This window comes from Eumetopias jubatus, unplaced genomic scaffold, assembly GCF_037043125.1.
Source record: "Eumetopias jubatus isolate StellerSeaLion01/CBP00866 unplaced genomic scaffold, mEumJub1_p1.0 scaffold_4, whole genome shotgun sequence".
NCBI lineage: Eukaryota > Metazoa > Chordata > Mammalia > Carnivora > Otariidae > Eumetopias > Eumetopias jubatus.
This window is the reverse complement of record NW_028274810.1, coordinates 89,250,719-89,274,678: the sequence shown is the minus strand read 5'-3', so window position 1 is coordinate 89,274,678 and position 23,960 is coordinate 89,250,719. Positions and strand designations below refer to the sequence as shown.

At 51.1% G+C, this 23,960-nt stretch overlaps 1 pseudogene; it reads right to left on the bottom strand.

The window, feature by feature from the left end:
* Positions 1 to 2,224: 2,224 nt before the first annotated feature.
* Positions 2,225 to 23,960, bottom strand: part of LOC114217058 (cytochrome c pseudogene) — a 39,946-nt pseudogene continuing 18,210 nt past the window's right edge.

Below are 23,960 nucleotides of genomic sequence, written 5' to 3'. Positions count from 1 at the left end.
TAAAAGACCAGCTTGGAAATCAGGAGGCTTGAGCTCCAGCCCTCATTCTGCCTTTAATGCAGAGTAGGCCACCCTGGGAGTAATTGTACACTGTTCCCATTTTACAGATGAGGCTACTGTAGCCCCGCAAATTCAAATGTTGAAATCCTAACCAACGCCCCAAAAGATAGTATTCTGGGGTGGAGCCTTTGGGAGGCAATAAGGTCATGAGGGTGGGGCCCACATGAATGGGATTAGTGCCTTTATAAGAAGAGACATAAGGGATTATTTTTTTCTCTGACATGGGATACAAGGAGAAGACATCTGCCATCTCTAAACCAGGAAGAGTGCTCTCAGCTGGAACAGAATCGGCTGACACCTTGATATTGGCCTTCCCAGCTTCCAGAACTGTGAGAAATAAATGTTTAAGCCACCCAGTCTATGGTATTCTACTATAGCAGCCCCCACGAAGACAGATACTGTAGTAAAGGGAGGTTAAGAGACATGCCCAAGGTCACACAGCCAGAAATGGGGAAGGTGGAATTTGCATCCCGGACCACATCATTCCAAAGTTTCTGTTCTTTTCACTTTATGTCCTCGAGCAAGTTACCTCATTTTGATAAGGAAAATCTGTGTCCTAAGATGGCCGACCAAGCCAGTGAGAGAGTCCCAGTCCTCGACCCAGGGCTCTTCCGGGTTCTTCTCCCTGCCCCGCTTCGCGCATGTGCCAAAAGTGCCAGTACGCGGAAGTAGAAGTGTATAAATTGCCCCCTTTGTTTGTGCTCGGCGCTCAGACCTTTGGAGATCACTCTCCTCTGAGCCCACCGGAGTTAAATAAACCTCCTATCCTCCAAGATCTCTGATTGCCGCTTGGTTCTTGAACTGGTCGGGCGACCCAGTTCAGGTTTTATAACATTTGGTTCCCTGACCGGGGAAACCCAACCGCGCTGGCCCGTTGTGGCCACTGGTTTGGGGGCAACGGTGGGGCGGTGACAGAACGAGAGATCATAACGGAGAAGGCGTGCCCTGCTTATCTTCGGCAGTCTCCCACCCCGGTCACCTCACTCCGCTCTGCTGTTCCCGCTGGACTCAAGGAGACTTGGCAGGTGAGGACCTGGTCCCGATGTCAGATTCCGGTAAGCCCTGGGGCCCCAGGACCCAGACAGGCCCACCCCCATTGGGGTGGAAGGGGAGCCTGATCACCTCCCAGAGACCCCTTAGAGGTCTCCCAGGTAGGGATTCCCAGGGAGGGAATGTAATAACTTCTGGAGTGTGAATGTGTGAGTGAATGTGCAGTCTGACCTGGCCTGCTCAAGTGGACTGATTCTGTGACTCCACGGGCGGGCACCCTTAAGGTCCCCAGAAGCCTACGGAGTCTGAGTGGGCCCGTCTGCGATTCTGTGGTGAATGGCCTACCGTCTATGGCGGCATCGGAATAGTTTCCGATCGTAAGTCACAATGCGGAGACCACTACGGCTAAGCCTCACCTAAGCTCCTTTGGGACCTGGCTAGATGGGCATCTGATTGGTTTCCTCACCTACAGCTCCTGTCAGACTCGGGGTACCGAGTCTCATGGAAGAAGGCACACATCTGCCAACAACAGGTCCGATACCTTGGTTTCCTCCTCACCCAAGGGAACAGAGAACTAGGGCCGGAGAGAAAGAAAGTCATTGTCTCCCTGCCACAGCCCCAGACAAAAAGGGGTCTACAAGAATTCCTGGGGGCTGCAGGATTCTGCCGCATCCAGATCCCTGGGTTCTCAGCAATAGCAAGACCCCTCTATGATCTGTTAGCGGGACCAGATCGAGAACCCCCTGCCTGGACTGAGGAAGCAGAAGCTGCCTTCACAGAGATAAAGACCGCCCTGGGGCAGGCTCCAGCCCTGGGCCTACCAGATATAGAAAAACCCTTCAATCTCTTTGTACATGAAAAAGAAAAGATAGCACTCGGGGTACTCACCCAGACTGTTGGGCCCTGGCAATGGCCAGTTGCATATCTGTCAAAGAAGCTGGACCCCGTGGCAGTGGGATGGCCACCGTGCCTCAGGGTGCTGGCAGCCACAGTCCTACTCATCAAGGAAGCAGACAAGCTTACCCTGGGGCAAGGACTTAACGTCAAGGTCCCTCATGCAGTTGTGTCCCTCATGAATGCACAGGGACACCACTTCCTTTCCAACTCTCAGCTAGCACAATACCAAGGGCTCCTCTGCGAAAACCCATGGGTCACCCTTGAAACAGTAAGGACATTAAATCCAGCAACATTTCTCCCCACGGAAGAGGGGGAACCAGACCATGACTGCTCCGAGGTGACTGATGAAGTCTACGCGAGCCATCCAGATCTGCAGGATCAAGCCATAAAGAATCCAGAGCTCACACTGTTCAGCAACGGCAGCAGTTACCTACAGGAGGGTGCCCGGAAAGCGGGTTATGCAGTAACCACAACCACTAAAGTCCTAGAAGCTAAGGCATTACCAGCTGGATGGTCAGCTCAGTGGGCTGAATTATATGCCTTAGTCCGAGCCCTCACCCTCGGTGAAGGCAAGCGAGTCAACATCTATACTGACTCTCAGTATGCCTTTGCTAGTGTACATATACATGGGGCCATCTACAAGGAAAGGGGCCTCCTAACCGCAGCTGGAAAAGTTATCAAGAACAAGGAGGAGATACTGAGACTCCTTGAAGCCGTCTGGCTTCCAAAGGAAGTAGCAATCCTGTACTGTAAGGGACACCAGAAAGGAGATGACCCCACAGCACGGGGAAATCGTCTGGCAGATGAGGCAGCTAAGACCACAGTCAGTGAGGACATGGACAGAGCCGCTTCCCTCACCATGGCCCTAACACCCCGGAAGAAGTCCCTCTGCCCAGTTACACTAAAAATGAAAAGGAATCGGCCATGGCTGAGGGGGCCGCCCCAACTGAAAAGGGATGTGGATGATGCCAGATGGGCGCATCTTTGTTCCAACAGCAACTGGAGGGCATCTAGTCAAGGAACACCACCGACTCACTCATCTGGGAAAAACTGCATTAGAAGCCCTTCTCAAGAAGCACTACTACAGGGGCACCTGGGTGGCTCAGTCGTTAAGCGTCTGCCTTCAGCTCAGGTCATGATCCCGGGGTCCTGGGATCAAGCCCCGCGTTGGGCTCCCTGCTCCGCGGGAAGCCTACTTCTCCCTCTCCCACTCGCCCTACTTGTGTTCCCTCTCTCGCTGTCTCTCTCTGTCAAATAGATAAAATCTTAAAAAAAAAAAAAAAAAAACACTACTACATCAGTCAGCTGCTGGCACTATGCCAAGCAATGAGTGACTGGTGCATAACATGTGCTAAAAATAATACTCGGATGGCACCGCGGTCCCCGCCAGGTGTCCAGAGGGTGGGAGCAACCCTCTTCAAGGATCTAGAGGTAGACTTCACAGATGTGCAGCTGAGCAGAGGGTTCAGATATCTCCTAGTAATAGTATGCACATACTCTGGGTGGGTCGAAGCCTTCCCGACTAGGACAGAGCAAAGCCAGAAGGTAGCTAAAGTCCTCTTGTGGGAGATTGTGTCCCAGTTTGGCCTGCCATTAACAATCCATAGTGACAATGGACCCGCATGTGTAGCAGACATTGTACAGGTCTTGACCAAATCTCTCAACATCACCTGGAGACTGCACACTGCTTACTGGTCCCAAAGTTCAGGGAAAGTAGAGTGAATGAATAGCACCCTCAAGGGAACCTTAGCTAAGTTTTGTCAGGAGACTAACCTCCCATGGCGGGATCTGCTACCCCTAGCTCTCCTGCGTGCTTGCTGCACGCCCGGGACATTAGGTTTCTCCCCATTCGAATTAATATATGGATGGCCTCCCCTGTGCTTGGGAAGCCTTCCAGGAAACTTATATAAGGTTGGAGATAAAGGGATAAAGGAGCAGCTTCAGGCCCTGGGGGCCACCCTACATAAATTACAAAAGTACACCATTGAGAGGGCCCCAATCTCCTTAGGGTCTCAGGTACACTCCTTCCAGACAGGGGACTCAGTTTGGGTCAAAGATTGGAAGAAAGACCCCCTCAAACCACAGTGGACAGGGCCCCACACTGTTGTTCTAACCGCCCCTACTGCCCTCAAGGTCTCAGGTGTCACCCCATGAGTCCACCACTCCAGAGTGAAGAAAGCTCATCATCGGATGAGGAGCCGTGCCAGTGGACAGTCCAGCCAGACTTCACGAACCTGCTCTGGCTTCACCTTTGATGAGACCCCACCGACTGATGGACACCTGCTCACCGTGGTCCCTGGCTCTCATCAGCGTGATTTCCCTCACCTTGGGAGTCGGACTCTACACTGTTGCCCCTCCTGACTGGACTTCCTCCCAGAGGCTTGCTATTGTCATTGCTTATTGGGTGTTCCTAAGGTGTATTACTGCACTTACTTGTCCACGGGTTTCATCTGCTGATGGGTTAGCCATCATGGCTCCCTCTACCTAAGGTCATAGACCCCACTTTTACTGGCCTTCTGCTGTCTACGCCCGAGCGCATTTCACCATGGTTTTCCTGGGCCCAGTCAGTCCCGGTCTTCTACTACCTGGTGTGCTGTTCCTCCTCACTGCCTCTAGCTTGCCCAGCCCAGCAAGAGGGGCAAACTCTCGTATCACCCTTACTGGCAAATGGACTTTCCAGCTTATCCCTCTTAATCCCACACCAGCACCCTCATTGACTTCTTCCACCTGGGATGGGCGCACACCAAAGGTTGACCTCCATTTTGATGGATGCCAGCTTCTTGATACCTCCTGGGAACCTCATAGATGGTGTTCTTACCATGGCCCTCACTCAGGTTACCAGCTGGTATATATCTACATCTGTGGGGGCCCTACGCCTCAACAGCCAAACACCTGCCCTCAGTTCTGCTCACAAGCCTGGGGATGTGAGTCCTGGGTGGCAACTTGGCCGGGAATGGAACAATGGTCCAATGGGTGGTAGCACCTCAAACAGCACAGCGATGTCCAGACTTCCTTGTCACACAGTGCCGCCCCATCTTCTTGCCCTGACAATCACTGTATACTGCTCACTCTCTCAGTCTTAGAACCCAATGCCACATCGTGGGCCACAGGAATCACTCTCCTATTGGGCCAATATCACTCTATAGGGACCAACCCCACGGCCAAGTTTATGGTTAAGTCCATGTTTGCCCCAAGCCTTGCAGTCAACCCTCAGAGTCAGACAGAAAATAACTCACCCTGGTGTATCCCTGGGTCCCCCACACCCACACAGCACGCATCTATAGCACAGCTGTTAGGTATGATTAACGCCTCCCACCAAGTGTTTAACTGCTCAAATCCACCCCTACGGTCTGACTGCTGGATCTGTATGAAGCCCAGTCCCGTCCAATACCTAGGTGTCATCCTCAACCAGTCCACCGTGTCACCACTCACCTCAGCACTGGGGACCTCAGACTATCCCTTTCTGGCTCCGGTCCCACTGTATGGCAACTCCTCCTTTCCCATCACGGGCCACAGTTGCGTCTGTGCGCCTAACAACACTTTTCTGGCTTGTGATCAAGGTGTATACATCTGCATCACCCCACGCGATCCAATCATGCACTTACCTGATCTTCCAGTCCTCCCCGGGAGTGATGCCCCACTCATATGGGGACCTCCTAGCCGCCCTCGGTGCTCCCCTGTGGCCATCCCTCTTATCATGAGCCTGCCAGCCGCATCAGGTGTTGCCCTCAGCGCCACTGGCGTTGGGATGTCTCTGGTTCAGTACCAGGGGTTAACTCAACAACTCACGGTGGATTTTTCCACCCTCACTCAGTTGGCCCTGGCCCTGCAGCACCAACTCAATTCACTGACCTCAGTGGTCCTCCAAAACAGGCACTTGCTCACGGCTGCACAAGGGGGCCTCTGCCTCTTCTTACAGGAGGAATGTTGTTTCTATGCTAATGAGTCGGGGGTGGTCCAAGAAACTCTGACTCAATTACAGGAACGAGTACATCGCCGGTGGGCAACACTCCAGCGGACAACTTGGTGGGATTCCCTCTCACAATGGTTCCCTTGGTTCGCTCCCCTCGTCGGCCCCCTCCTATTGCTTCTCCTCATAGTAGCATTTGGTCCTTACATTCTTAATGCCCTTACTAGGTTTATCACTGCTCAAATTGCTAAAATCAGACTCCAGTTGCTCCTTACTCACTATCGCCCCTTAGAGAATGAAAAGGATGCCCACTAAACTAGGTGTTTAAAGGGGCATCAAAGTGGGGGACGATAAGGAAAATCTGTCCTAAGATGGCCAACTGAGCCAGCGGGAGAGTCCCAGTCCTTGCCCCGGGGCTCTTCCGGGTTCTTCTCCCTGCTCTGTTCCCGCACGCACCAATCCGGGTTTGGCGCATGCGCCCAAAGTGCCAAGTACGTGGACGTAGAAGTGTATAAATTGACCTCTTCATCTGTGCTCGGTGCTCAGACCTTTGGAGACCGCTCTCTTCTGAGCCCGCCCGCGTTAAATAAACCTCCTGTCCTCCAAGATCTCCGGGTGCCGCTTGGTTCTTCGTCGGGTGATCCAGGCCAGGTTCCGTAACAATTTCTCTGTGCCTCAGTTTCCTCCTTCACAATTTGGGAACTTTAGTGTGTATTAGAATCACCACAGGTCGCTGGGGCTCATCCCCAGTGTCCCTGGATTCAGTGTTTCTATAGGTCGGGATCTGAGGATTTGCATTTTAACAACTTCCCAGGTGCTGCTGGTCTGGGTCCCACACTTTGAGAACCACCGTGGTTATGGATTCCAGCTCTAACATACCATGATGTGGGGTGGGGGAGGGGAGATTTGACCTTTCCATTTAGCTTGAGCTTAGGTCCCTATTAAATGGTGTGCGTGTGTGCATGGTGTGTGTGTGTGTGCACGCGCGCGTGACGGAGAGAGAGCACGTGAGCCCATGCGCAAGTGAGCAGGCACCAGAAATTGTGCTTCGCAGTAGAGTTAGTTCAAGGAAATTTCAAGAAATAAGTAAAATAAGTGGACATAATGAAGAGTAGATGCCGAGTCAGATTTGAAGGGAAGCAGAAGGAACAGGCTCAGAGTCCTATAGGTTTTGTAATTATAATAATTCCACTTATTGAATACCTACTATATGCTAACTGTTTTTGATACTTTAGCTCATCCAATTCTTACAGCCAGTCTGTAAGGTTAAGTATCAATACTGAAGCTTTGCCAATGAGAAACTGAGGTTCAGGGAGGATAAGAAATGGGGCCGGTGGGAATGTAATAGGAGGAAAGGTTGACAGTGTCTCAAAAAGTTAAACCTCGAGTTACCACATGACTCAGCAATTCCACTGGTAGGCATAGCCCTAAGAGAATGGAAAACATGTCTGCTTAAAAACTGTACATGAATGTTCATAACAGCATTATTCATAATAGCCCCAAAGTGGAAGTAACCCCATTGTCCATCAACTAATGAGAGGATAAACAAAATGTGGTAGGTCCATGCAATGGACTACTATTTAGCAGTAAAAGGCATGAAGGACTGACACAGGCTACCTCATGAATAAACTCTGAAAGCATTATGCTAAGTGAAAGAAGCCAGACACAAAAAGCCACATACTGTACCATTCCATCGATATGAAATGTCCAGAATGGGCAGATCTACAGAGATAGGAAAGTTGAGTCATGGTTGCCAGGGGCCTGGGGAAGAGGAGTGACTGTTGCTATGGTTTTCTCTTCCTGGTGATGAAAATGTTCTGGGATTAGATGGTGGTGATGGTGGCATGATTTTATGACTATATTAAACATTGCATACTTCAAAAAGGTGAATTCTGTGGTAGGTGAATTCTAGCTCGATTAAAGAGAGGGGGTTGCTAAGGGCACAGACGGAGAGGTGGAGCAGGGATTTGAACCTAGGGGCATATGGGAGCCTGGAAAGAGCCTATGATTATGGGCCTTGGCACAGCCCTTCTTCACCTTGGGCAAGCCCCCTCTTTCTTCCTCGCCGGCCTCAGCTCCCCCCCCGCCCCCCGCTGCTCCCTCGGGCCCTGATGGGAGGAGTACATGGGCGAGGCGCTGCTACCCGAGCGGGGCGGGGACCCCAGGGAGGGTTGCGGGGTAGGGGGAGGCAGGGCGGCGGGTTCTCCCTTTCCGGTAAGAACAGCCGGGCTCCTTCCAAACCTGCCTCTGTCTGCTCCTTCCAGGCCTGGGAAGGCCCCTGGGCGCTTGACAGCGTTTCCCAGGTGTGCTGACCGCCAGGCGTGCAGGAACCGCCGGGCACCTGCCAGGACCCAGCCCAGCGCCCCAGGCCAGCCCGCCCGCCTGCTCCTTCTGGGAAAGCGGGGGCGGCCCCGGAGCCGCGCACCTCTGCGCCCCAGTCTCTGCTCCCGCCGGATTCTTCTGTCTCAGTGGGGTCTCAGTTCCTGTCGCCTGTCCTTGCGGGCCTGCTGCAAACCGCAACCTCCTGGGGCCTCCTGCCTCCCTCCCTTTCCTCCTTTGGGTCTTTCTCTTATCACTTTCTTTTTAATAATGAATTTTTGATGACACAAGCAGTAGATGGATACACTTTCCTCTTCACACGTTAAAAGAGCACAGATTCACCGTTCTCCCATCTACTGCCAATCACACCCAAACCATAGGTCACTGCTGTTATCAGTTTGGGGGGGGATTTTCCAAGTGTTTTTCTATGGATCCATGGAAAACAGATGATACTGTGCATCTGTCTGTGTGGTTTTATATCAATTGTTAAATACTCTATCATTCTGCGACTTGCTTCTGGCATTTCTCACTCCACAAAACTCCATGGAGAACTTTCCACATTGTACACATTGTACATGGAGACCTTTTTTTTTCACTGTTCAAACTATTCCAACAAGTCAGATGTGTCATATTTTATTTAACCCTTCTCCAGTTGATAGATATTTAGAATGGTTTTAATTTTTCAAGATGACAAAACACCTCAATGATCACCTCTGCATACACTGAGGTGGGTGTTTTTCTGGGGTAGATAATACTGAGGTGTGGATCTGCAGGGTCATACGATGCATTTAAAAATTTCACAGGTACTGCAAATTGCTCCGCACAGTGGCTAAACCAATCTAACTCCTACCAGTAGCATACATGAACATATCCTTTCCCCAACATCCTTATCAACCTTCCATCTCGTCAAACTTAAAATTTGCTGCCTATAGTGTTTTCTCACTGTTGTGCTAATTTGCATCTCTGTGGGAGTTTCCTGAAAGTACCAGGTTGCTGGTGCGTGGAAAGAACTCAGGAATTGGAGGAAGGTGGTCTGAACACCAGACATACCCTGTCCCCATCTGCTGTGTGACCTTGGGCATATCTAGTCACTTCTCTGGTCCTGGGCACACATACGTGATCTCTCTGCAGCCCGTATTCCTCTCTGCCTGAGAATCTTGGTCGTCAACTCTCTCTTGAGTCCTTCTTTCTGAGATCTGAGTTTTCCTGGTCCCCAGGGAATCTCTTCTGTCCCTTCTATCACCATCCCCTCCCCCACTGGGACTCTGACATGCTTGGGTAAGGCACCATGTCCAGAAGCCCCCCACCGGAATGCACACATGTGCCCACATGTGGACAAATCTTCCGCTTGCCCTTTGATTACTGAATAAGTTTCGAAGGGGGCATTCTGACCAGCTCTCAGTAGGCAACAGGGGCAGGATACCAAGTGGAAAGGGCTTTATTTATGAATTTTTTCCTTTATAAAACTTGACTTTAAGAAAAGTGAAACCTGTTGTGCAGAAAATGTAAGAAATTGTAACGAAAAGAAAAATAAAACCTAATCCTAATCCAGAGAGAATCATTGGTGTTGTGTGTCTACCTTTCATAGATGTGTACATAGATAGCATTTTTATATGCATTTTTGTACTAATTTTTCATTTAGCAGTATATAAGGGCACATCATTTAAAACCTTTTTTAAAAATCTTGACTTTTTTTTTTTTTTAATAACTGCTTTCGGAAAAGCTTTTTTCGGAACTGCTTTTCGGAAAAGGTGTACCAATTTGGGTTCCTGTGAGGTGTGGATGAGTAAGCTTTAGAAGGAACAGCATGACCCTCACCCATCTGGACACAAACTCTGGCTTTTAAGAGACAAAGACCTCTGCTGGGAGGGAGCATGGTCAGAGTCCCAGGCACCTCCATCGCCTTCAAAGCCTGTCCCCTACCCGAAAGCTTTCTTAGATAATCAACTGCATTTTCTAAGAGTGAAGCCCAGGGGGCATCACACACAAAAGAAAAGTGATTGACCCACATTTCCCCAGCTACTCCAAGGCAGAGAGAAGACCATCTCTCCTGGGCTCCTTGACCTCCGCCTTACCTGACCTCCTGCATCCTCTGGGTGGGGTGGAGTGTGTGTGTGTCTGTGTGTGTGTGTGTGTGTGTGTGTGTGTGTGTGTAATTCTCAGATGTGCCCATAGGAAATTCTGGGAGTTAGAGGGGTCAAGGAGCGTACAACATCATGGTAAGAGCCCTGGATTGCAGCTTCCCTGGTGTGCATCTTCAGGCTAATTACATCACTGTCCTGGGCCTCCATGTTTCTCATCTGTCAAATGGGAGTGACAATTCCTTGCCCTTTTTTACTGTGTGTGTGTATGTGTGTGTAACTTATGCAAAAGTACTTTGAAAACCAAGAAGTCCTAAGAACTCTGCCTGCAGTGTGGAGACCAAGCACAGAGGGTAAGGATGCATGTTGCAAGACTCAGTAGATGGTTGCTATGTGAGTCCAGGGTAGATAATGGTGGGAGCAGCTGGGGAGGTGATGAGCAGTAGTTGGATTCTGGATACATTTTGATGGTAGAATCAGTGAGATTTGTTGGAAGATTGGATGTGGGGTGTGGGAGGTAAGAGGGTCAAGGATGATACCAAGGCTTGTGGCTGAGCAAACACAGACCAGGAATGCCTTGTGCCTGGATGGGGAAGATGGCAGCAGGCTGGCTCTGGAGGTGCCAAGCAAGGGTTCGTATTTGGACCTGACAAGTCTGAGATGTGTTTTAGTCACTGAGTGAACAAGTAAAGACAGGTCAGAGGCTTGGGCCTTGATCCCTTTCTCAGGGAACCTAAAGCCAGTAGGTTGGACTAGTTCAGAGACGAAGACATACCTGATGTACACGCTGCCACATCCCGCCAGCACCCCTGACAGACATCATTAATTCATCGGGGCACTCAGAATCCTCAGCAGAGGTCGGGGCCGCCACTACCAACCGAGTGGAGGTGACAGAAAGATGAAAGACCTCCATCATCCTTGGACTTGACAGGAGGCCCAAGAAGGCAGTTAAAACCATGGGCTTTTGAGTCAGAGGGACCTGGGCTGGGAGGCTAATCTTGCTACAAACTAATCTGAGACCTCAGAAGAAATAATGTGTCCTTCCTGCTTCAGGTGGTCCCCATCTGACAAATGGGGTTAATAAGAGTTCCTATCTCATACGGTCACTGGGGAGATTAAATGAGACAACCCAGGAAAATTACTTAGCACAGTGACTGGGACACAGTAAGCTCTTAATAAAAGCAGCAGCAGTAGTAGCTGTTGAACTGTGTTATTCCAGCTAGAACATTCCAGAACGTATCTCCCTTCGGTTTCTCACGTCTAAGACAGAGGTGCTGTAATGCAGGGGCTGTCCAGCAGGAGGCACTGTTGACATTTACATCTCTATTGCTCACAGAGATTCAGGAAGTGGAGAGCAATTTTGCCTGGAGTAATGACCTCCCATGATTGTCCTGGCGGACGCCCAGACCCTTTTTTCCTGGTACAGTAAACCCAGCTCCTGGCTCCCCCCAAACTACAGTGCTCAGCTTCTTTCACTGGGCCTGGTCACATCTTCTCAGACACTGTGGCTGGCCTCCTCCTACAAACTCAAGCCAAACCACTGAACCCGGTGTTCCAGGCCCCCAGCCTCCCACGGTCCAGCCTCCCAGCTGCTACGGATTTCCCAAAGTGACCAGGCATGTGTCTTCTGGACTTGGCATGTTGTGCCCCTTTGGAATTTGGGTTCCCCTCAGCCCTGGGAAGCCCTTGTCCCAATTCCTCATCTTCAGAACAGGAAGAAGATGGAGGTGGGCTCTACTCACCCACTGGGCACACGGAACAAAAGGAAGGCACATGCTCCATAACACACCCCAGCTCGGGGTCACAGGCAAGCTAAAGGGGAAACCAGAACCTGGGTGTCCCCAGCCTCAGGCGTGGGTGAGTCACTCGCCACCCAGACCGCATTCATTGTCAGACTCAGGCATTCATTTGGCATGTGTTGAGCACCTGTGATTTGCCAGGCGCTGTGCCAGTGCTGGGCCAGACCAAAATGGAGTAAGGCCCTGTGCCGGGCCTCCGGAGGGTGACGCAGTGCTCGGATGGGTGATAACAGTGGCGAGCAAAGGTGCCGTAATGGAAGGAGGGGTGCTGGTCAGGGGGCTAATTTCTGGATACCTGTGGTAACCCTTGAAACCACAGCCTCACTTGAGCAAGTGCGTTTTTTAAAGGGTCCATCTTGGGTCCATCTTTCCCCATGCCCAACGTCCAACATGGACTCCTCCTCAGCCTCCACATCCCTTTCTTGGCTAAATATCACCTCTTCCCTGCCTCCCTCGCACCCCCTAGACACACACACACACACACACACACACACACACACATCTCTATGCACGAACACACATGTGCATAGACACACACCTCTATACAGGTGCAAGCGCTCACACACACGCACACACGCTGCTGCTCAGAATGAGATGGCGTCATGTGAAGGCCCTGGACAAGGACCAGTCAGCTGGGAAACAGCCTCTGAACAACCTCCTTTCCTTCCCCACCCTTGCTGCACTCCCTTCCACGGAACCCCGCCCCCACTTCGCTCCCCTTCTTGGTCTGACATCAGAGGCCTAGAGAACATCTGTCCCCAACCTTTATCACTTTCCACTCCCAAGCCCAGTTTTGTACACAGGAGATGCCAAGACTTATCAGTTGATAAACTCTGGCATGCCTTGGCCACCCTCCCTCCGTTCTGTATGAGAAATCTGCGATCTTTGGCATGTATTTGTTCCACAAAGAGCTACCAGTAGGTCATCAGCTGTCACTATGAACAAGCAAGAAAACAAAAATCAGGCTGCTTCTTGGGTGCCCCAAGCCACAGTGACACACATGGTAGTTTTCATGGAAGGCAGCGTGGGGTCAGCCCACTCACCAGCCCGGGACGGCACATGGCCAGTTGGGGTGGGTGGTAGTTATTATACAGGTTGATAAAAATAACCTCATTTTTTTTCTGCACAAAAAAACAATACACATTAGCTGTACAAAAATTAGGAACTAGCCGTTTCAGATACAACAAGAAAAGCAAACGTGTCCCTGTCACCCCACCTCCTAGAAACAGTCAATCCCTGGGAATGCCCTAGGACCGTGCCCACAGATAACACAACTTTCTTTTTGCTTTTATAGAATGAGTTCATACCGTGTGTGTGTGTGTGTATAACATATATAATTGTATATAAATATGTGTGTGTGTATATATGTATTTAGAACCTGTTTTTTTCTTTTCTTTTTTTTTTAAGTTTCTTTATTTTTATTTATTTGACAGAGGGAGAGAGAGAGCAAGAGAGGAACACAAGCAGCAGGGTGGGAGAGGGAGAAGCAGACTCCCCACTGAGCAGGGAGCTGGATGCAGGGCTCCATCCCAGGACCCTGGGATCATGACCTGAGCCGAAGGCAGACGCTTAACCGACTGAGCCACTCAGGGGTCCCAGAACCTGTTTTTTCTTGAACAATATATTTTGAGTAAAAACAGCTCACGTTTATAGAGACTGTATGTCAGGCACAGCACTCAGCCCTTCGCGTGCAGGGTCTCATTCAGTCAACCCCCTGAGGTAGATGTTTGCTGTCCCCATTTTACAGACGGGAAAGCCAAATAGTCAAGGGCCGTCTCTCGCCTAAGGGGCAGCAAGAGACAGAGTGGAGCCCCGGCCTGGGAGGCAACAGCCCAGCCTCCAGCCCAGCCTCTCCCTGGTTCAGGGCATCAGTTTTCCCAGCTGAGGAATCAGGGGGCTGGGTCAGAACCACCTTCCCCACTGGGGCGGGGGCGGCAGACCCCTTTCCCACCTACAGAGCCACCTCCTCCAGGACCTTGCTTGGTCCACCTTCTGAGGCAGACAGGAATCACTGATGCTCACTGAGCTGCCTGCCGGGCTGTTCTAAATGGTTCATTGGACAAGGTAGGGGTTATTTCCATCCCTCTTTCCAGGCGAGGAAACTGAGGCACAGAGCGCTCAAGTCACTTGCCTGACGTCACTCCATTAGTGAGGGGCAGAGTCACCACGCAAACCCAGACTCACTCCGTGCAGAGCCTGTATCCTGTCGCTCTCCAGTGCTATGTTGCACATCCTGACTCAGGAAACGTGCCTAAGTCAATATTTACCGGGAAGAAAAGTTTCATGGGCTGAAGACATACCATGACATATTCTCTAATATGATTTCTTCTAGTCTATTTTGGGAAATTTCTGGCTGCAGCTACTGCATTGCTTTCAAGGCTCATACTATCTTGTGACCTGCAGTTTGAAAATCGTAGCTCCTGCCCTTTCTCCTCTGCCCCAGGGAAGCCCTTTGTAATGTGAGCAGAGTCTCTCCATTTGATCCTAGGAAGTGGCCAGCACAGTCACTGTGACCCCACTTCAGAGGGGAGAAAACTGAGGACCAGGTCCTGCTGGGGTCACTGAGAGAGCACTGGGATTTGCGTTCTAGAGACCAGCTAAGGACAGACCCAGGAACAGCCGGCCTTCTGTGAAAGAATCGCCAGTCTACACGGTGCTTTGACTGATCGCCATCCCTTGCAGGCTGTCACATACCTCACAGCATGAAAGTTTAGGTCAAACTTCATGGGCATTGGGGAGTTAGGAGCCCTCTTGTTATAGATAAGGCAGCTAAGGCTCAGAGAGGTCGAGTGACTTGGCCAGGGCCACCCAGCCTGTAAGAAGCCAGGTCTGGTTTGGGTCCGCATTGTGTTCCCAGAACCAAACTCAGGGTCTGCAACATAACAGGTGCTCAGTAAACATGTCCGTCTGGTCGACCCCAAAGCCCTCTCCCTCTGCCATTGCTCTGTGGTTTCCTCATTAGCCCCCTCCCTGGGAAGCATGGTCCTGGGGCTGGGCAGGCTCTAGGGTAGTTTGGGGCTTGCTTGGGTCCTGCCTGGGCAAGGGTCCCTGGGGTGGGTACTCTGCTGAGTTTCGGTTCCAGGTCCCTGCATGCTAGCCAGGCCCTGCCCTGTCAGCTGAGAGGGAGGGAGGGAGGGATCCAGACCGCTCCCCTGGGCTGGGGTGGAGGAGTCTGGCCGGCGCCTGTGCTCATACAGCCTCTCCCACCCCTTGCCACTCCTGGCTCAGGCCTCTGGTGGGGCCCGAGATCTCTGGTCCTACCTCCAGCCTGAGTCGGGTTCTCATTCCTGGGGCTCCCTCCCTTGGCAACAGGCACCAGATTCCTGCATCTCTGCTAGGGAAGTGGTTGGCGGTGAGAGAGCTGAGCCTCAGGTGGAAAAGAACAGACACAGAGCCTTACACTCTCTGTTCTTTTTGGAAGGTGCATTATCTTTGACCCAGAGAAAGGAGGTAGTGACCCTGGAGTCTTAATGCTAACCCTCTCTTTCCTGAGCAGAAAAGGATCTGACCCCCAGCAGGAAGCCCAAAGCTGACTCAGGAGATGGTTCTGGACCTGGGAGGGGAGGAGGGGAAGTACGAAGGGCTAGAAGCCAGGGCAGCGAGCCAACAGCTGGCTTTGACAAGGCACCACATGGTTCAGAGGGTGCCAAGTGTTCCAGGGGTGTGGCATTTTCACCTCCACCCTCCTCCCTGCCCATCTGGGCCCCACCCCTCCTAAAGAGCTGGTTCACCACCCCCTTCCTCCAGGAAGCCTTCCCGGATTGATTCTATCTTACCTTGTCGGGCATCACTTTGCATCCTCTGGGAGGGAAGGAGGTGAGACTGAGACCCAGCTTGGTGTAAACCCACAGTCCAGGCATGAGCCGCCACATCACAGGAATGAAGATGCACATTGCAGGGGACCCCACCTGTCTTCCGTCTCATGCTCAGATGTTGGGTCCCTCTTTGGAAATGGCCATTAGCACGAATTTGCTGATGAAACACACACACACACACACACACACACACACACACACACACACACACACACACACTACTTGATCATCCTATCTTGTATTTTGCCAGGAACTGCAGATGTTTCCAAAGTGAATTCTAGTGGATGCCTATTGATGTTAGCCCACCCACCTGACTCTCCCACAGGAACAAGGGAGTCCCGTGGTCAAATAGATTTGAGACTGTGGGATTATGGAGTGGCAGTTTCCCACAGTTTCCCAAATTTACTTGAACTCACAACTTTTTTTTTTTTTTTACGGTGGAGACTCTCATGGGCCTAGACTGCTACTGAGTACCCTTTGGGAAATGCTAGGACAAAGAATATTTTAGAGAGGGCAGACCCAGCTTAGCAATAACTTATCACAACAACACAATGTACTTCCATGGACTGAGGGCTAACTTTATGTGTTAAGCCTTTCTGTGCTAGGTCTCCGCAAATTCTCAAAACAATTGGTGAGATGATTCTGGAAGAAAGGATATCTAGGTCATTTGGTGGGCTAATTCATGAGAAACTCCCAAGCCAGGGGGTTTACATTACCTGGAGTGATGTTCAAAATAGTTATCAACTGGGGCGCCTGGGTGGCTCAGATGGTTAAGCGTCTGCCTTCGGCTCAGGTCATGATCCCGAGGTCCTGGGATTGAGTCCCGCATCGGGCTCCCTGCTCCTTGGGAGCCTGCTTCTCCCTCTGCTTCTCTCTCTCTCTCTCTCTCCCCCCCCCGTCTCTCATGAATAAATAAATAAAATCTTAAAAAAAAAAACAAAATAGTTATTGACTCACATGGCACAGGCATACGCGGGCATACCTTGCTTTAGAGCACTTTGCTTTATTACACTTCATAGATATTGCATTTTTAAAATTTTATTTATTTGTTTTCAAATTGAAGGTTTGTGGCAACCCTGCATCAAGCAAGTCTATTTATCGTTGCTATTTTCCTGAAAACTGTTGCTCACTTCGTGCCCCTGTGTCACATTTTGGTAATTCTCACAATATTTCAAACTTTTTCATCATTATTATATTTGTTATGGGGAACTGTGTTCAGTCATTATACCTCGCTGAAGATCAGATGATAGGTAACATTGTTTAGCAATAAGATATTTTTTTAAAGACATGCACATTGTTGTTATAGATATAATGCTATTGCAGCCTTAATAGACTACAGTATAGTATAACCATAACTTTTATATGCACTTGGGAAACCCCCATATTCACTCGACTTGCTTCATTGTGGTGTTTGGAACAGGACCTGCAGTATCCCCGAGGTTGCCTGTGTTAGAGGTCTAGATGTAGTGAGATCCCCTGGTGAGCTGGGCTTGAGTCCTTTACTCGCTGAACTGTGGGGAGACCTGGAAGACTGGAGGGTAGGAGACAGGATCTCTCAGGTGTTGAGTGGGAGTGGCTAGAGGCTTTTGGGGGGTTTGGGACAGCAGCTGTTTATCAACCAGATTGGAAGTGTCTCGCTATTTTGACAATTTTGTGGATTCACTCGAGCTGAGTGTAGGCCCTGACTGGACCACAGTAAACACTCTTCCCATCTGCAGGGAGAAAACAGGACACTGGCCACTGCCCGGGATCACATTTTGGTTTTATTTGCAAATTGAGAAACAGCCTAAGGTAAAGATCAGAACACGGACTTTGAAATCAGGCGGTTCTGAGTGTGAATCCCAACTGACTGTAACTTGCTGCATATCTTTGGCCAAGGCTTTTGCTCTCTCTAAATCTGTTTCTTCATCTGTGAAATGGGGATAACCAGACAGTTCACCTCATAGGGTTGTTAGGAGGATCAAATGAGAAAAATGCGTGTCAGGCGCAGCCCCTGGCCTCTGGTAAGTGCCCCAACAAATGGGAGCCCTCATCAATAAGGGCAGTGGTGTTTATTATCAACAAAACTATGGGCTATTTCAGTCTTGTTTTGAGGGAGACAATACAGGTTTGGAACTTTCTATGCACAAAATCTAGCTTTTTTTCTGGATGTTGTCAGACATTAATTAGAACAGTGAAACTGGGTACATACCATGAGAAATATAACTGTGAGCAGCTTCAAATTGACAACGGATGGGTTTTCTGCAACGTGCCACCCAGCGCAGGTGTCTCAGGACTCGTACTGGGACATCCCGGCAGAAGTACATTCAGCCAATCGGAATATAGCAATGCACTCTTCCTGGACAGGACATCCAATTAAAAATCAGCGAAGCCCCGATCTCTACTTACCAACCAATCAGAACTCAATAATTACCTACTCCCTAGCTGCTGTTCAATCAGAACTTGGCAGTATCCAGATCCTCAGCTGTTACCCAATGAGGACTCAGCAATGTCCTGATCCCGTGCGAATTGCTCAGTAAGAACCCGGATCTGTCTCAGGCTGGCCAGGCATGCATACAGAGCTCGTGGTTTGATCTCCACCAGAGCTGAGTTATTATGGTGAATTAAGAGAACTCTTTAAAAGACTTATAGAAAATAAATTAAAATTAACACTAAAATTATGCTGTTTATAACAAATATTATTTGTTTTATTATCTTGTTTAAAAAAGGTGTTCTTAAATGGCTATGCTTGTTGTAGGAAGGTCTCTGGAAAAGACATGCACAGAATAGTAAATTGGAAGCATGATTTCAAGTGACAGAAACAGGCACTACTCCTCATGGGTGACTTTTGCCGAGGTCCTCACCAGCCAGGAACCGCCCCTGTCGCATCGGTGGGTTGACCTAGTACCTTCTCAGTAAAAATGGCCTTGGTCACTGGTGAATGAGCTGGCTACCCACTGCCCACCAGTCCAGGGGAGGCCTGCGTCTCCAGTCCAGAACAGCACCCCCTCAGAGCCAGTCACCTGGAAGTGGGGGCCGGGCTGCCCCGAGTTATGCTTATGGCTGCCCAGATGAGGCCTGGTTAATTACTGACCAGGGAGCGAAGGTGACTGAATCCTTGGTGTAAACGCCTGCCTCTCAACGGTCCGGGGGTCCTTGCAGCCTGGAGGCCAGTTTCTTGGCCCACCCCACAAAGAGGTGCATTCACCCTTACAGCAAGAGGAGTTGGTTCAATTCTCTAGAGGGTTCAGACCTTGGGATGGAAGTTCTGGGGAGCCCCAGGGTTTCTTCTGTGGGGCTAGGACAAGAAGCAGCGCCTGCCCATCTCAGTCGGCTTGAGGTGTGATCCAGCTGCTGAGGCAGAGGGTTGAGTGCTTGGGCAGTGAACGAGGGGCAGCATGGGTGGCCCAACCCTGACTGTGCTTGCAAGGCTCCCTGGACAAGTCACTTTTCCTCTTTGACCTCAGTCACATGAAGGTGGTCGGAGATGTGATTGCCTCAGCCTGCTTCTCAGCCCTGCCCTCACTGTCTGGCCCTGTCCAGTTCCTTCCTCTGCCCCTCCACCAACAGTCTCTCCCTCAACCAGACAGATGTCTGCTCTGACTCCCGAACACAGTATGTGCAAGTTCTTACTCCCAACTCAGCTCCAGCCACTTTTGCTAGAATGTGTGCAGTAGACTGTCAACTGTCTTCCCATATTCACCCTGCTACTCCCCAAATTTCTTCTTACAATAGCCAGAGGTGCCTTTTCAAAATACCACTCTCCTTATGTCACTACCCCAACCTCTCCCCAAAAAACCCCTTTGAGGTCACACTGCCCTTAGGATAGAGACAGAATCCTTCCCATGTCCTACAGGTCTCCGAAGGATCTGGCCTCTGCCTACCTTGCTGGCCCCTTCTGTGCATGTTCTCCCCACAATCTCTGCAGCCCTATCAATTCTCTTCGGGTGCCCTGCATTCTCTGTGTTCTTTCTCACCTCAGGACCTTTGCACGAACTGTATCCTCTACCTGGAATGCCCTTTCCAGCACTCATCCCACCCTTCACCTATTTAACTCCTGCTTATTCTTCTTCACAACCCAAATGGCACTTCCTCAGGGAGGCCCTCCCTGACCCACCCCCAGGCTAGGCTCTCAGAGGAAGCCACCCACCCCCCAGTGCACTCCTCACTACTGGTGAGTGCACTTTTATATGATTATCCTTCTCCTTGGGGGCAAGGGCCGCTCCACATGCCCACCACTAGCGCAACGTCCGCAAACCCCAGTGCAATGTCCGGCTCTCAGACACTCAGTAAAGTTTTGTTGGAATTTTTTTTATTTAACACATACTTGTTCATAAAGCGTTGACCTATATAACGTGTTCTTGTTTGACCCTCCCTCCCTGTGACCTTGCAAAGTGAGCAGGGCTTGGAGTGTCATAATCTTTTTACAGCGGAGGAAACTGAAGCTTCGAGGAGAAGTGGCTTTGTCTAAGATGACTGAGCAAGGAAATGGCCAGGGTGTAAGACTCAAACCCAGCTCTCTCACTGACACTTCTCACACCTGATCTCTTTCTTCTGGGACCCCAACCTTTCCTTTACCATTTGCAGAAAATTACATTTTTATTATTTGTTCTTTTGCATCCACTGCTAAATCTTCCATCTGGCCTTTTATGGTTCTGGAAGTAACCATAAAATCCTTGGTGTAAACGCCTGCCTGGTCACAGGCAAGGTTAGAGGTAGACAAGGCCTTGCAGGAGAGGGTCAGGTGCCTCGGTTACACAAGAGAGAACCGGGGTACAGAGCATGCCCCCACAAAGCATACTCATCACCGAGTGAACAAAAGTACCCTGAGCACCGGCCGTGTGTTGACCACTGTTCTTAGTGCTGAGGTCACAGCAGGGAATAAGACAGACTCAGTCCCTGATCGCCAGTTGCCAACATTCTCCCAGAGAAAAATAAGAAATAAATCTGACAATTTCAGAATATGATATGTCTTATAAAGAAAAGAAATTTTAACAGAAAAGGGATAGAGAGTGATTGTCCGTGGTGGTCATGGAGGGCCTCTCTGAGGAGGTGACATTTGAACTGAGACCTGGTTGATGGGAAGGAGGGAGTCGCAGGATGTTCTGGCAGAGGAGAACATTCCAGGAAGAGGAGACAGTTAACGCAGAAGGCCCAGACAGCAGGCCCAAGTGCCCAGTGCCCGGCAAGCAAGGGCGACGGTGGGGGCTGGTGCAGAAGGAGAGGGGAGCAGGGACCAATCACAGGGCATCTTGAGGTCATGTTGAGGAAAGTGACTTTTAGTTCTAATGTGACTGGAAGCCAGCTGGAAGTTCTGAGCAGGAGAGTCCTGCAGTCTGATGCACATTCGCAAAATACCGCTCTGTCCACCACGTGCCGATGGACTATGGCAGGGTGGACGGGACGGCTGACGAGAAGTGGCTGGTCATGCGGACCAGGCTGCAGGGTGGGGAGAAGTGATCAGATGGGGTAAATCTCGACAGCAGACCCGGAGGAGGTGCTGACAAATAGGATGTGGGGCGTGCGGGATATAGAGGAAGCCAGGATGACGCCTGGGTTTTGGATCTGAGCGATATTTATTTATTCATTCATTCATTCATTCATTCATTCATTCATTCATTCATTTATAGGAGGTGGGGAGTGCCAGTGCTCACGAGGTTGGAGGAGGAGCAGAGGGAGAGGGAGAGAGAGAGAATCTTAAGCAGGCTCCACGCCCAGAGCAGAGCCCCAAATGGGGCTTCCCGTGGGGCTCGATCTCACAACCCTGAGATCATGACCTGAACCAAAATCAAGAGTCTGACGCTTAACTGACTGAGCCACCCAGGTGCCCCAGCTTTGAACAACTTTTATTGGGCTGGGGAGTCTGGGGGTGAACAGGGCTGGGGGGGTGATGATCAGGGTTAAGTATGGGGACATATTAAGTTTGAGATGTCAATGAGACATCCCAATGGCCCAGTGGAGTGGGCAGGTGGATTTAGGAAGCCTGGGGTGGGGGTCATCAGTGTAGAAATGTGACCAGGGAGGTCACCCACCTCCTGGCTCGAGTGCTCTTCTTGCCATTTGTCTCTCTGTCCCGCCCTTTCTTGCTGCCTCGGTGGCTCTCCTCTGGGAGCAGGCGGCAGAGGCGGGCCTCTGGGGTGATGCAGAGCCCTGCCCTCTGCTTTCCCCACCTGCCCTGGCCCCGTTCCCTCGGCAAACAGCCCCAGGCCTCCTAGGCCGCTCTATTTCAGCAAAGCGTTCCAGTTTGGCAAAGCAAATATAGCCGAGGAGAAAGGCAACACCTTGCAAAATAGCACCAGGCCCCCAAAGGAGATTTTCTTGGCCTTGCCTTTAACTTTCTCAGCTGGCCACAAGCCAAGAATGTGTCCTGTATTTTCTTCCTTGGTCCCTCCCCACCGCCCACCCCATCCCTGGTGTCTGCAGTTTCCCAGAGTGTTAATCTCCCATCACGGGAGTGGGAGACCTCAGAAATGGCCCGGGGGTGCACAGCTGGCCTGGGCCATTCTCCTCCCTCCCGCCGAGCCCTGGGCTTCCGGCAGAGGGGTGGGAAAGAGTGTGGGCTCTGGAGCAGAACCACCAGGATGGGAGTCCTAGCTTGGCCGCTGTGTGACCTCAGGCAAGTTATTTCCCTTTCTGTGCCTCAGTCTCCTAGGATGATAACAGTACTGCCGACAGGTCTGTGGTGAGGCTGGAACGAGTTATTAATATGTGTAGGGCTTAGAAGGCTGCTTGGACACAGTAAGTGCTCAATAAGTGTTGCTGAGTATTATGATTTTCCTGGGCTTGGTCAAGATAGAGAGCACAGGCCCCTGAGGGGCACCGCCTGCATTCGGGTACCAGTGCCACGACTTGTCACCTAACCCCTGGGTGCCTTGGACTTCTCTCTGGCACAATCGTCCTCACTAGCTTGTCGGGCTCATGGAGGGGCTACAGTGCAGCCCTTACCGGTGCCTGGCACAGGGGCCTGCATGCTGTGTGAATGCTGAATGGGGGGAAAGCAGGGCACCTCCATCCCCGGGCTTCCCACGTGCAGCGCAGGCCCCTCACCTGCACGGGCCGGGCTGCAAATCACTCCCTGGCAGACTTCCTGCTGCTGCTGGGAATATGCCACCACGATGGCCTCACTTCTGTGGCTTAGCACATTGCATGATTGAAACACAGCTAGCTCAGGAAGGGGTCCCCATGTGGTCTTCGGTCCTGTGAGGACCTCAGTGTGAAGATGTTTATGAGCTGTTTTCCTGAGAGGGATATGGGAAGGGAAAGCGTGCTCTCCCATCATGCCTCTCCACCGGACTCAGACCCGTGGGCCCTCCTGGTGCCTGTTGCAGGGGTTCTGGCCCCTCGACCCGAGCCTGCCAGCCTGGCCCAATGCACCTCTCAACACACATAACCTGCACGATCCCGAGACCCACCTGGACTTCTTGGGCTTTCTGACGCCAGGGCCTTTGCTCATTCTAGTCCCCTTACCAGAATCAGATCCCTCTTCCCTGTCCCCGTTCACACTGCTCCTCGCCTCTCTCCGGTGGTCTCTGTCAGGGTTTCTGAGCCTCGGCACACCTGACACGGGCGGTCGAATGTTTCTTTGTGGTGGAGATTGTCCTGCACATTGTAGGATGTTTATCAGCATCCCCGGCTTCTACTCACTACCCATCTGTGACAGCCAAAAATGCCTCCAGACATCGCCAGATGTCCCCCAGGGTGCGGTGGAGTTGAGAGCTGCTGGTGTATAGTATAAGCAAGGCGTCTGGGGTTGGCTGGACCTTGGCTTTCCACCCTGGCTCTGCCCCTGCTAACTGTGGGGCTGGCTGGGCCAGAGCTGCAGGGGCCTCGGTGTGCTCGGCTATAGAATGGGCACAAGAAAGCCTGTCCTGCAGATGACATTTTAAGACCATCCCGGGAATAGGTGTCTGAAAAACTGAAGCTAAAATGCCGTTGACAACAATGCCATTTGACTCGGGCTACGTTCCTCCTCCCAGGCTCCTCATTTCAGGGGGTTGTGCCCCTGTCCCTCCACCCACTTCAGGCGGGTCCCAAACTCTGGAGTCATCTTTGATTTTGACAGCCCACATTGCCCATCAGCAAATGCTTTTGCTACCTCCCAAACCACCCC